The 10,680-nt window shown below is 41.3% G+C and overlaps 1 pseudogene; it reads right to left on the bottom strand.

Annotated features, from left to right (window-relative positions):
• Window positions 1-264: 264 nt before the first annotated feature.
• Window positions 265-867, bottom strand: LOC102861304 (annotated as a pseudogene).
• Window positions 868-10,680: the final 9,813 nt, after the last annotated feature.

Below are 10,680 nucleotides of genomic sequence, written 5' to 3' on the forward strand. Positions count from 1 at the left end.
ATCCATAGTACATCACAAAATACATTTTGATACCCCAAAGAAGCAAGACTTGCAAGTAGGCATTTTAAACATCTACAGTGTCAAAAGTTCTTTTCTTAATAGCATTTACCTTTTTAGGGAATCTCCCAGTCTCCAAAGGTTTAAAGCAGAGAGTATAATCAGTATAACATATATACAGAAGTCCATATTGTAAAAGCTATAAAGATCTGCAGCACAGTGCAAAGATGCCCTCTGCTCCTTCACACTGCATACAAATGAGGTTAATTATGTGGCGTATCTCTTGGTCCACTGTCTGGCTATCCTGTCATGTTCTGCTCTTTTGGTCAAATACTGAGTGACTATGCTTGCAACCAGAGGATCCGCCAGGTTGCAGTCTGTCAAAAGGGAACAAGTAGACAGCAAAACCTTTGATATAGTCAAAGCAGGACTCCAGTTATCTTTAAGGATGTCCAGACAGATGACTCCCTGACTGTTGATGTTGCAATGATAGATTCTGGTGCAGACAGTAACCTTTGGTGGCTTAAATGGATAATCTGATGAAAACGTGATATCCAGAAAAAACACACCACCTTCATATACAGAACCTGGTGGACCAAGTATAGTTGGTCTCCATTCATAAAGGTTATTTCCTTTAGGCACCGCAGTTAGGAGGAGGATCAAGGGTTATTTCAGCGAGCACCTTCTGAATTCTTTTAGCACTAGTGGATAATTTAGCAGCGATTTTGCTAGAGAGTTTGGTGTTTTTCTTTTGCCGAGTTTTTCTTGTTCTTCAGGTTCTGGAGAGGCTGGGTCTCGCTGGTCTGCATCTGAACTACCACTTCTGGTGCTGGGGCTCTCATCATTGGACCTTTCCTGATCACTGGACATCTTGGTGAAGTTATTTCTCGGAAAACTCGGCCACCCACCTGGCCCGCTCACATGCCGCTATGGTGTGGGGACTGCAGTACGGTACTTTTAAGAAAATTTGCAAATAGAAATATCATTTGACCCACCAATTGCACTACTGGGAATATAGCCCAAAGAAACCAGAACTGCTACCCAAATAGATATATACATGCCAATGTTTATTGCCACATTGTTCATGATAACAAAGAGGTGGAAACAGCCTAAGTGTCCATGAACAAACAAATGGATAGAGAAGCTGTGGTGTATTCACACAATGGAATACTATACAGCACTTAAAAACAAGAAACTCATAAAATATTTAACAAAATGGGTGACTCTAGAGTACATTATGCGAGTAAAGTGTCTCAGTTGGAAAGGGTTTTATAAATGCTACTTGATGCCACTGTTATAAAATAGGACTAACATGAAAGTTAGGGGAAACTAGAAAAGGAGGGGATAAATAATGTGCATTACATTGAAACAGATGCAGGAAAGAGCTATTGGAAAGGAATAAATGATTAGGTATCTTTTTGGGTGACAACAATCCAGAACAAAGAGGTGCATAGCAAAATGGACTGATAGTGGGGTGAGGGGAGGAAACTGTGCAACAATGAAAGAATTTTTTTAAAGACGAAAGCTAACTGGGGGAGGTAGAGAGAAAATGAATAGAAATCCAAGTTCTTGGTAAACTTTTGTTAAAATTTCAGAAAAAAATTCAAAGAGTTCCTATCTTGCCACAATCTCTCTAACATTTACTACTTGCTCTCTTGTTAAGTTTTGCTACTGCTACTTGAGTGATATAGCGTCTCATTGTGGTTTTGATTTGCATCGCTCTTATTGCCAGTAATTCTGAAAATTTCTTCATGTGTTTGTTGGTCATGTGAATGTCTTCCTCTGTGAAAATTCTTTCCACATCTTTTGCCCATTTTATAATTGGGTTATCAGTCTTTGTCTTGTGGAGGCCCAGGAATATTCTTTTTTTTTCTTTAAAAACGTTTATTGAAATATAAAAAAAGGTATAAAAATAAATCAAAGTGCTAATAAACAAAGATGTGACTTTGAGGGCTTAGGTATGCTTCACTTAAACCATGATATTTAAATCACCTCATATGCATGTGAAAGTTGGACAATGAATAAGGAAGACCAAAGAAGAATTGGTGACTTTACTTTGGATGTTGCCAAATAAACCAACATATCTGCCTTGGAAGTGCAATCAGAATTCTCCTTAGAAGTGAGGCTGGTGAGATTTTGTCAGGAGGGACCAGTTTCTGGGGAAGAGTATTATGCATGGTAAAGTGTAGGGTCAGTGAAAAAGAGGAAGACCCTCAACGAGGTGGATTGACACAGGGATTGTGACAATGAATTTAAGCACAGCAGAGAGAGAACAGGCTGGGCCACATTTTGTTTTGTGATACAGAATCATTCTGGGTCAAAACCAACTCAGTACTGCTTTATGATTTTATGAGGCAGTACTTCCTCTGGAACAAACCACTCGGTGTTTTTGTGTGCTTATGTGCCTTGTATATTGAGCTACACAATTTTAGAGAATACATCCTTTCGATATTATGGATGTGAATGGGATTATGAGGTTACTATCTTAGATAGACTAGTTAGGAATGGATATGAGTCCATTAAAAATACCGTGGCTTGGGTCAAGTACACCTTAGCAGTCAAAATTCGTTTTTAACAGTTGAAAAGAGGTCTTTTACATTGAAGTTTCCCAATGCATTATGTGGTTTGAGCTCTCAACTACTTGTTTCCATGTTGCTATTTATTTTTTATCCAAATGGAAGGAAATCCTTGACAGCTTCCAATTTTTTTTTAAATTTATCATGATGTTGCTTATTGGTCCAGGTGAGAGGATTTTTGTCCTCTTCGCTTTCTTTTTAAAATTTTATTTGTTTTTTTTAGGTGTAGCTTAGTCTTTATTTTTTTTTCTCTCTTTTTATTTCTCTGCATCTCCCCCCCCCCCACCGCATTCATTCACTGTTGCACTTTTCTCCCCTCTCAACCCCTCCCCCCCAGTACATTACCCTCTTGGAAAAGGAAAAGAAAATTTCTTTCATTGTTTTACAAACCCTCCCTCAGGTCCACTCCACCATGTAACCTTCGCTCTAGACTCCTGTCATGACAAAAATACCTAATCACATATCCCTTTTAAACAGTTTTCTTCCTTATCTGTTTCAATGCAGTATACATTATTGAACCCATCTTTCTCAGTCTCTCCCCAACCCCGAGGTTAGTTCTGTTTTACAACAGTGGCACTATGCAGTATTTGTCATTTTGTAACTGAGATACTTCACTTAGCATAATGTCCTCCAGGGTCACCCATTTTGAATAATATTGCCTGAGTTCCTTGTTTTTCAATGCAGCGTAGTATTCCGTCGTGTGAATATACCACAGAATATCCATTCATTTGTTGATGGGCACTTAGGTTGTTTCCAACTCCTTGCTATTGTGAACAAAGCCATAATAAACATGGGTGTGCATATATCTGCTTGGATGTCCAGTAGTGGAATCGCTGGGTCAAATGATATCTCTATTTGCAACTTTTTGAGAAAGCGCCATACCACCTTCCACAATGGTATAAGATTCTTGTCTGAGATGGTATTGCCAAATGTTTGTCAAGACTTACATACAGAAAGCAAAATCAGTAAGATCTTCCACCAGGAGCTTCTTTAAAGCAATCCTCTCATGAGGATGGCGACTTATGGTCTTCTCCCAGCTCAATGAGAAGGAAAACCACCCTGGCCCAGGCCCTCTGACCTCTTGTTTGGTATACTAATTTTGATGGCAATTTCCAGGAAAGTGTTTCTGCAGATGATCTGGAATTATATTAAATTTACAAAACTTAACTTGCAACAATGAGTAACACTTTCATATTGTAAAATAGTAATTACATTTTCTAAAGATTGCTGAACATATTTTGTAACCTGTTGGGAAGATCCTTCTACAGCTCCTGAGAACACTCTCAGTGCTCTCCATTTGTCATCACAAGCTTTAAGTAGAACCCAGAACAGGAGGATAGTGGTCTTGACAGACATCACCCATTGAGGAGCTCAATATATGCAGTGTCCAAACAATGAACCTGTTTTAGCCAGCCTGTTGATGAGGTTGGGTTTGTTTTGTTTTGTTTTTTTCCATCTAGCAACTAAGATAAAACACCATTTGGGTTAGAAACCGAACTCTGATGCAAATTTCTTTTTTTAATAATAGGATCAGAAGTTTCAAGTTTCATGGGAAGTGTCAGTATTTTCCTGTGAGAACCTTTTTACTGGTAAGAGGTTTAGAGCTGTGGACCATTTGCACAGTCTTCGGAGGGGTTAGGGTGATGTACAGTAGTGGTGGGCCTTTAAATGCTTTTTAAATGGAGTTGCTTGATGAGAGACTATTAAACTGTTCTTGTTTATCTATTGAATCTTTCCAGACCTTCCAAGGCAAACTTCCTTAAATTCAGGCTTGAACTCCAATCGCAAAATTTAACAGCTTTTCTGAAGAAAGAAGAGTATCGCTTCTTTAACAAGCTAGTCATGAAGTAGATGGATACCTTCAGTTGGATTCCACGGGGGTATGGAAAAGTTATACCACTGGGGGAGTAGAAAGACAATACTTTTGTGTGCTATGGAGTCCCTTTTGTCTCTGAGTGGACCCTGTGACAGAGTGGACCAGGCTATAATTATCAGATTACCAGCTCTTGATGACTTTGAACTGTCAACAGACAGTGGAAGTACATCACTTAGTCCTTTTTTTGCAGGGCTGGAGAGTCTCTGGTTTGAGACATCCCTGGGGTGCTGGTCCCTCAAAGTAAACTAGTTGATCTACTGTGGAAAAATCTGTCATTAAGAACCCAATGGAGTACATTTCCCCCTTGATATACATGGAGTTGGTATGAGCTGGAGTCAGATGGACAGCAACTTATTTACTGGTTTCTACAGGGCTAACTCTAGGGAGCTACACCTTAACCCAAAGGTGATGCCTCTTTCATGGTCTGAATCCACCATCTGCTCAGGAGAAGAAAGATGGACAATCTCTTCCTGTGTGATTTATAGCCTTAGAAAATTTGTTGAAGGATCAGCTATACATGGGTTCCAAGTCTATTGCAATGCAGTATAACATAAATTTGCAAGGCTGAAACAGCCCCGGACTGTCAAGTGGCTTTGGTATTTCAGTGCAGGACTAAATACTGTTTAGTGTGATGTCATGAAGCTTATTTTTTTTTAAAATATGTAGTGGATATCAGGTTTGTCTCTGTCTCTGTCTTATTCTCTCTCTCTCTCTCTCTCTCTCTCTCTCACACACACACACACACACACACACACACCCTATCTCCATATGAAATATTACCTTCCATGAAAGTCTGCTGTTAGGGACCTCTCCAAAGTGCTGAAGAGCAGTGGTGTCTCTCTGGAGACTAAGGTGCGTCTGATACAGGCCATGGTCTTCGCAATCACCTGTTATGCATCAGAGAGTTGGACAATGACCAAGGAGGATAGAAGGAGAATTGATGCCTTTGAGCTGTGGTGCTGGAGAAGAGTATTGAGAATACCATGGACTGCTGGGAAAACAAACAGATTTGTCCTGGAAAGGGTTAAACCGGGTGGCTCCTTGGAGGCAAGGATTCTGAGGCTCCGTCTAACATACTTTGGACATGTTGTGAGGAGAGACCGGTCCTTAGAGAGGGACATCATGCTTGGGAGGGTGGAGGGACGGTGCAGGAGAGGAAGGCCCTCTATGAGGTGGATTGATTCAGTGACTGGGATAATTGGGATGGGAGTGTCAGAGACAGTGCGATTGGCACAGGACAGAGCGGAGTTTAGGGCTGTTGTACATAGGATCGCTATGAGTCGCAGGCGACTCGACGGCACATAACAACAACAACAACATGAGTACTCAAAAAAAGATAAGTTGAAAGACACTGAAATAGACTATACACCTAGTAAGTGTTTACACATGTATGTTTGTATGCACATATTCATGTGTGTGTGAAATCTGCTCCGTAGTGTCAATAATCTGTGTGTTCCATTAAGGGAGCACCAATTTGGAGCTACAGCTATTATTTCTAGTGACTTGCAGGCCTCAGGGGCAGCAGTGAAATGGAAAAGAGCAGGGCAGCCTGCTCTCGGAGCGATGCTCACTGCCTCTCAAAGGTCATGTCATGTTTCCTGGCAATTGACTCGATGGGTTTGAATTCTACAGCATAAGGTCGGGCTGTTTCCATTCCGCCTGGGTTTCCTGGGGAACGTGCGTTCCGGTTGTTTTTACATTGACCTCATTACCCACCCAGCAATGAGATTGGTGAGGCCTAGCTGCAGCTCCTGGCCTCTGGTCCAGCAGACCCCAAAGACCAAATGCCTCTACTCATTTATGCATGCTGCACAACCTTCTCTTCAGCTCCTGATCCCTCACATTGCCTCCCACCTCCCTGCATCACAATGTCTCCACTCCCAGTGCTTGCCTCAGAACAAGGATTCCCAAATCAAAGGGACTAGGCTATCTCTTCAGTCCCTGAAGGCTGGCAAGTATAGAGGAAAGAGGAGTGAAGGAGAAACTGTGGGGGATCTCAGCTCCTGGGTGCAGAAACAAGACTATACACTATATATAAACTCAGATCACCTGGCTCTGTTCGACAGTGATTATTTTCTGATCAATGTCAAATCTCATTTTGAAAAATGTGAAGGTAATTTTCTTAAATCCACCACCATCTCTATACTCTTATCTACAGGAAGTTCTGCCTGTTCACCTTCAGGGTAAAGTCTTGTAGAAGCAAAATTCTCAGGTTCTGGGGAGTGGATTCCATTAAGGCGGAAATACCCAATAATTGCCAAGATTTACTTCCTCAAACCACCTAATCTGAATGTGGATGTTGACTGGAGCTCCTCTGTTGGACCCTGCACAGCCACCCAGGGAGCAATGAGGTCCGATTTTGGGCTCAGTTACTACCTGCAACTCTTTCACTTGTGTTGTCCTTGGGCAAGTGATTTGAAATTACAGATCCTGGCAAATGGAGATCAAATTTCTTATTCTCATTACAATGATGCAGTGGCGGTTCAGTGATAAAATTCTTGTCCTTCATGATGGAGACCCAGGTTCAATTCCTGGCTGATGGAATGCTTTTGCACTTGTCTGTTATTGGAGCCTGTTCAGATGGTGCTGAACAGGTTTCACTGGTGCTCAAGACTAACAAAGACCAGAAATAAAGTCATGGCAATCTTCTTCAGGCCATGGAATCTCCACGGGCCACATGGTCTGATCTGCAGCTGAGGGTTGGATGCATGGTGCAGGGCCAGGTGGCATTTTCACTTTTTTTGTGTGGAATCATTACAAATAGCCTGACTTGATGGCAGCCAATGTGATCCTTATTATGACAAAACTGAGATTATGTTCATGGGGTATTTAGCAAAGGCTAATTGAGTTAGTTAAGTTCATGCTTCTGGCTTTTGTTCTGGATCTGTTTACTCCTCAGAGGTCTGGCCGGTTCTCTCATGAAGTGTGGACCATGAAGGTCAGTCAGGCAGTGGGATAATTTTGCTCAGCGAGCTGTCAAGACTCTAACAGAGTGCTCGCTTTGGCAGCACATATACTAAAATTGGAACGATACAGAGAAGATTAGCATGGCCCCTGCACAAGGATGACACGCAAATTCGTGAAGCGTTCCATATTTTCGACCCTGAAATGAACCAGTCTCTAACGAAGGCTGACTCCTAACTCCTTTCACCTATAAATTTCGTCTTTGGATACAAAGCTAAGTGGATAGTCCTTGCCGAGGGACTGTTTCAAAAGAGGCAGGGAGAAGAAGAGAAAAGGGGGAAAAAAAAAAAAGACTCTAACAGATAGTTAAGGCAAGATTGGCTGTAATACTTAGGGAAATAGTTCAAAGATTTTTATTTTATTTTTTTTCCTTGTGTGAGTCTGAAGGAGATGACCCAGCAGCCACTCTGTAAATAAAACACTTTGTGTTTGTGTTAGATTTGGGCATTTTGGAATGGTGGAATGGTGGAATGGTACAGGCACAACCCCCCACCAAACCAAAAACCAACCAACCAACCAAACAAACAAACCAAACCAACCCCAATTTAATGTTTCCTGTCTTCACAAGAACTGTATCTGAAATGAGAGACTCACCGTAACATAAACTTTTACTTGGGTGCCTGGTGCTCTCTGGCAGAGTAGATTCCTCTCTTCACAAAAGCTGAACAGCAGCAGTTCAGTGCTGCTTCACATTTTGTTGAGGCAGCTGATCCTGGGAGGTGAGTGGTTCTGTTGTCTAGTTCTGCCATCTCCTTTCCTCACTGTCCTATGTGTGAGCTGGTGGAAGGAAAGGGTGTGTAGTAGGCCAGGAAAAAAAAGTCATCCCTTCTTTTCGATTCTCCTGGTACCACCACATGACTACAAATAAGAGCTGTGTGCTCCATTGCCTTAGCAATGGCTGGTCTTTCAGAAGAAGTCAGCCTGACTTTCCTTATGTGCATAAAAACTTCTCCAAAAGAATGAAAAGAGGGTACAAAGACTGGGAAATAATATTTGGCAATTGTCAAATCTGATAAAGGATTCATATTTAAAATTTACTGAAAGCAAGAAAAAAAAGACAATCCAATTGCCCTTTTTTCTTTGCTTTGATATCACCCCCGTTTCGTTACTGTCTTTCCCATAAGGTGGAACACTCATGTTTTGATTCTCAATGTCATGAAATGCAATTATTTAGTCAATAAAATAGTTTTATTTTCTGAAAAATGTATACAATGGAATATTCAGTATTGACTATCAACAACAATGACAACAAAATTTTGTGTGAGTTCACAAATAAACATTGAATGAAAAAAAGTCAGACAAGTACATACTATAAATCTATTTGCGAAAAGTTACAAAAGAGATTAAACTAATTACAGTGTTAAAAGTCAACATAGCATTTATCCTCAGGTGGTCATTATGATAGAGGAGCATGAGCTCAGCTTCCAAATGAAGGAAATATTCTTTTTTCATTTTTGTTCACATTATGTTTCACACAGTCATCCTCTATACATTGTATCATAAAAATTAACCATCACTGATCTATGCCCACCATTACCCTATCTTTTCTGATCCCCACTGGATCTTTCCTAATTCCTTTACCTGCTTCCTTTATCCACCAAAATGACTCCGTCATTTCCCCCCTCTCCCTTCCCTCTTTGGATATACATAAACATCTTAATGGTTATCCTTTTGTTTTTGCAATAATAGTCTTATGCAATATTTGTCCTTATATGCCTGAGTTAGTTCACTTAGTATAATGCTCTTTGGCCTCTCCTATGTTATATAGTATTTTTCAAAATCATTGCTTCTGAGTGCGGCATAGTATTCAAACATGTAAGTATACTACAATTTCTCAATCCAGTCATTTGTTGATGGACATTTAGACTGTTATATATTCTTGCTATTGTGAATAGCACTGCTATGATTATCGACTTAACAATTCTCCATTTGTGTCTCAGTTCTGTTTTCTTTGGGGTATAGTCCTAGCAGTGTAATAGCTGGGTCATATGGGATTTCCATGATTCCATGGTGAGCTTTTGAGGGAAACTCCAAACTGCCTTCCAGAGTGGTTGTACCATTTTACAACCACACTATAGTGTATGAGAGTTCAAATCTCTCTCTCTCTCTCTCACTTTTTTTTGAAGCACCTCTAGTAGATTTGAGCTCTCAACTACCCATTTGGTAGCAGAGCTTGTTAACCATTAAATTACTTGGACTCTCTCTGTGCCTATAGTGTAATTCTGCTTGCTGACTTAGGGAATACGTGGATACCATTTCTAGCATCTGTGATTTGCTGGACACTGCGGCTGTTCTCAGACAAGGCAATGGTGGGAAACAGTGTTTTCACAGTGAACTACTGCACCTCTCAAAAGCCTGAACGACAGGGGGCATGCCAGGGGCCAATTTTAATGCCAACATCTCTAGCATTGTTTGCCACATGAGGACACAGAGATATGTAAGATTCTAGTATCACATGCCATGGTGAGCTGAGTGATTTTCTTCAAAGGTGCTGCTAACAAGGCCCCATTTGATGACCACCTTCTGACACATAAGGACTCTGTGGCTCCCGAGCTGGAGGGCCAAATTCCTTGTGTACAGAAGGTAGTGAATCCCTAAGGTCTGATTCCAGAGAAATGTATGTAGATGTTATAATTAGCTGCTTCCTGTCAAGACTCCACAAATAAGCTACAGTCCTCAGGATACAGCCTTCTGGAACCCCAAAAGAATGGTTTCCAGGCCAAATAATACTCATCTGTAACTTGTTTAATTACCCAAGCCACACATTTAACTACCCGGCGCTTGCTGGTCCAAGTTTCACAGGGAATTGGATGTGAGGGGGGCTCTAGCCACCACAGAGTTCAGGCAGCTGAAAGTGAGGTCTGTCTGGTCCATAGACAAGGCAGAGGCAAGCAAGACTCAGTTTTCTGCTTTATTTCTTGTTCATCAAGACCAATAAATGTGTCAGGAAGTGGCCAGAGATGTGTGAAGTTGAGAAGGCAATGGTCGTCTTTCAGTACGTGGCTCCTGGTTCAGGGGGCCAAGCAGGTTTTCTGTCCAATGAAGGGGGCTTAAGGTACTAGATAGCTTCAAGTGTAAGAAGCAAACAGAAACCAAACTCACTTCTTGAAGGCAATTTTGACTCCCAGTGGCCCGACAGGACAGAATTAAACAGCCCCACAGCGATTCCAAGGCTGTTCATTTTAAGAAAGCAGATGGTCACAGTGTCCTGCCATGGAGTGGCTGGCTGGTGGGCCTGAACAACCTTCAAGTGCCCACAACCTTATA

The sequence above is a fragment of the Elephantulus edwardii genome, unplaced genomic scaffold, assembly GCF_000299155.1.
Source record: "Elephantulus edwardii isolate Elephantulus edwardi_28Jun2011 unplaced genomic scaffold, EleEdw1.0 scaffold00303, whole genome shotgun sequence".
NCBI classification, from domain to species: Eukaryota; Metazoa; Chordata; class Mammalia; order Macroscelidea; family Macroscelididae; genus Elephantulus; species Elephantulus edwardii.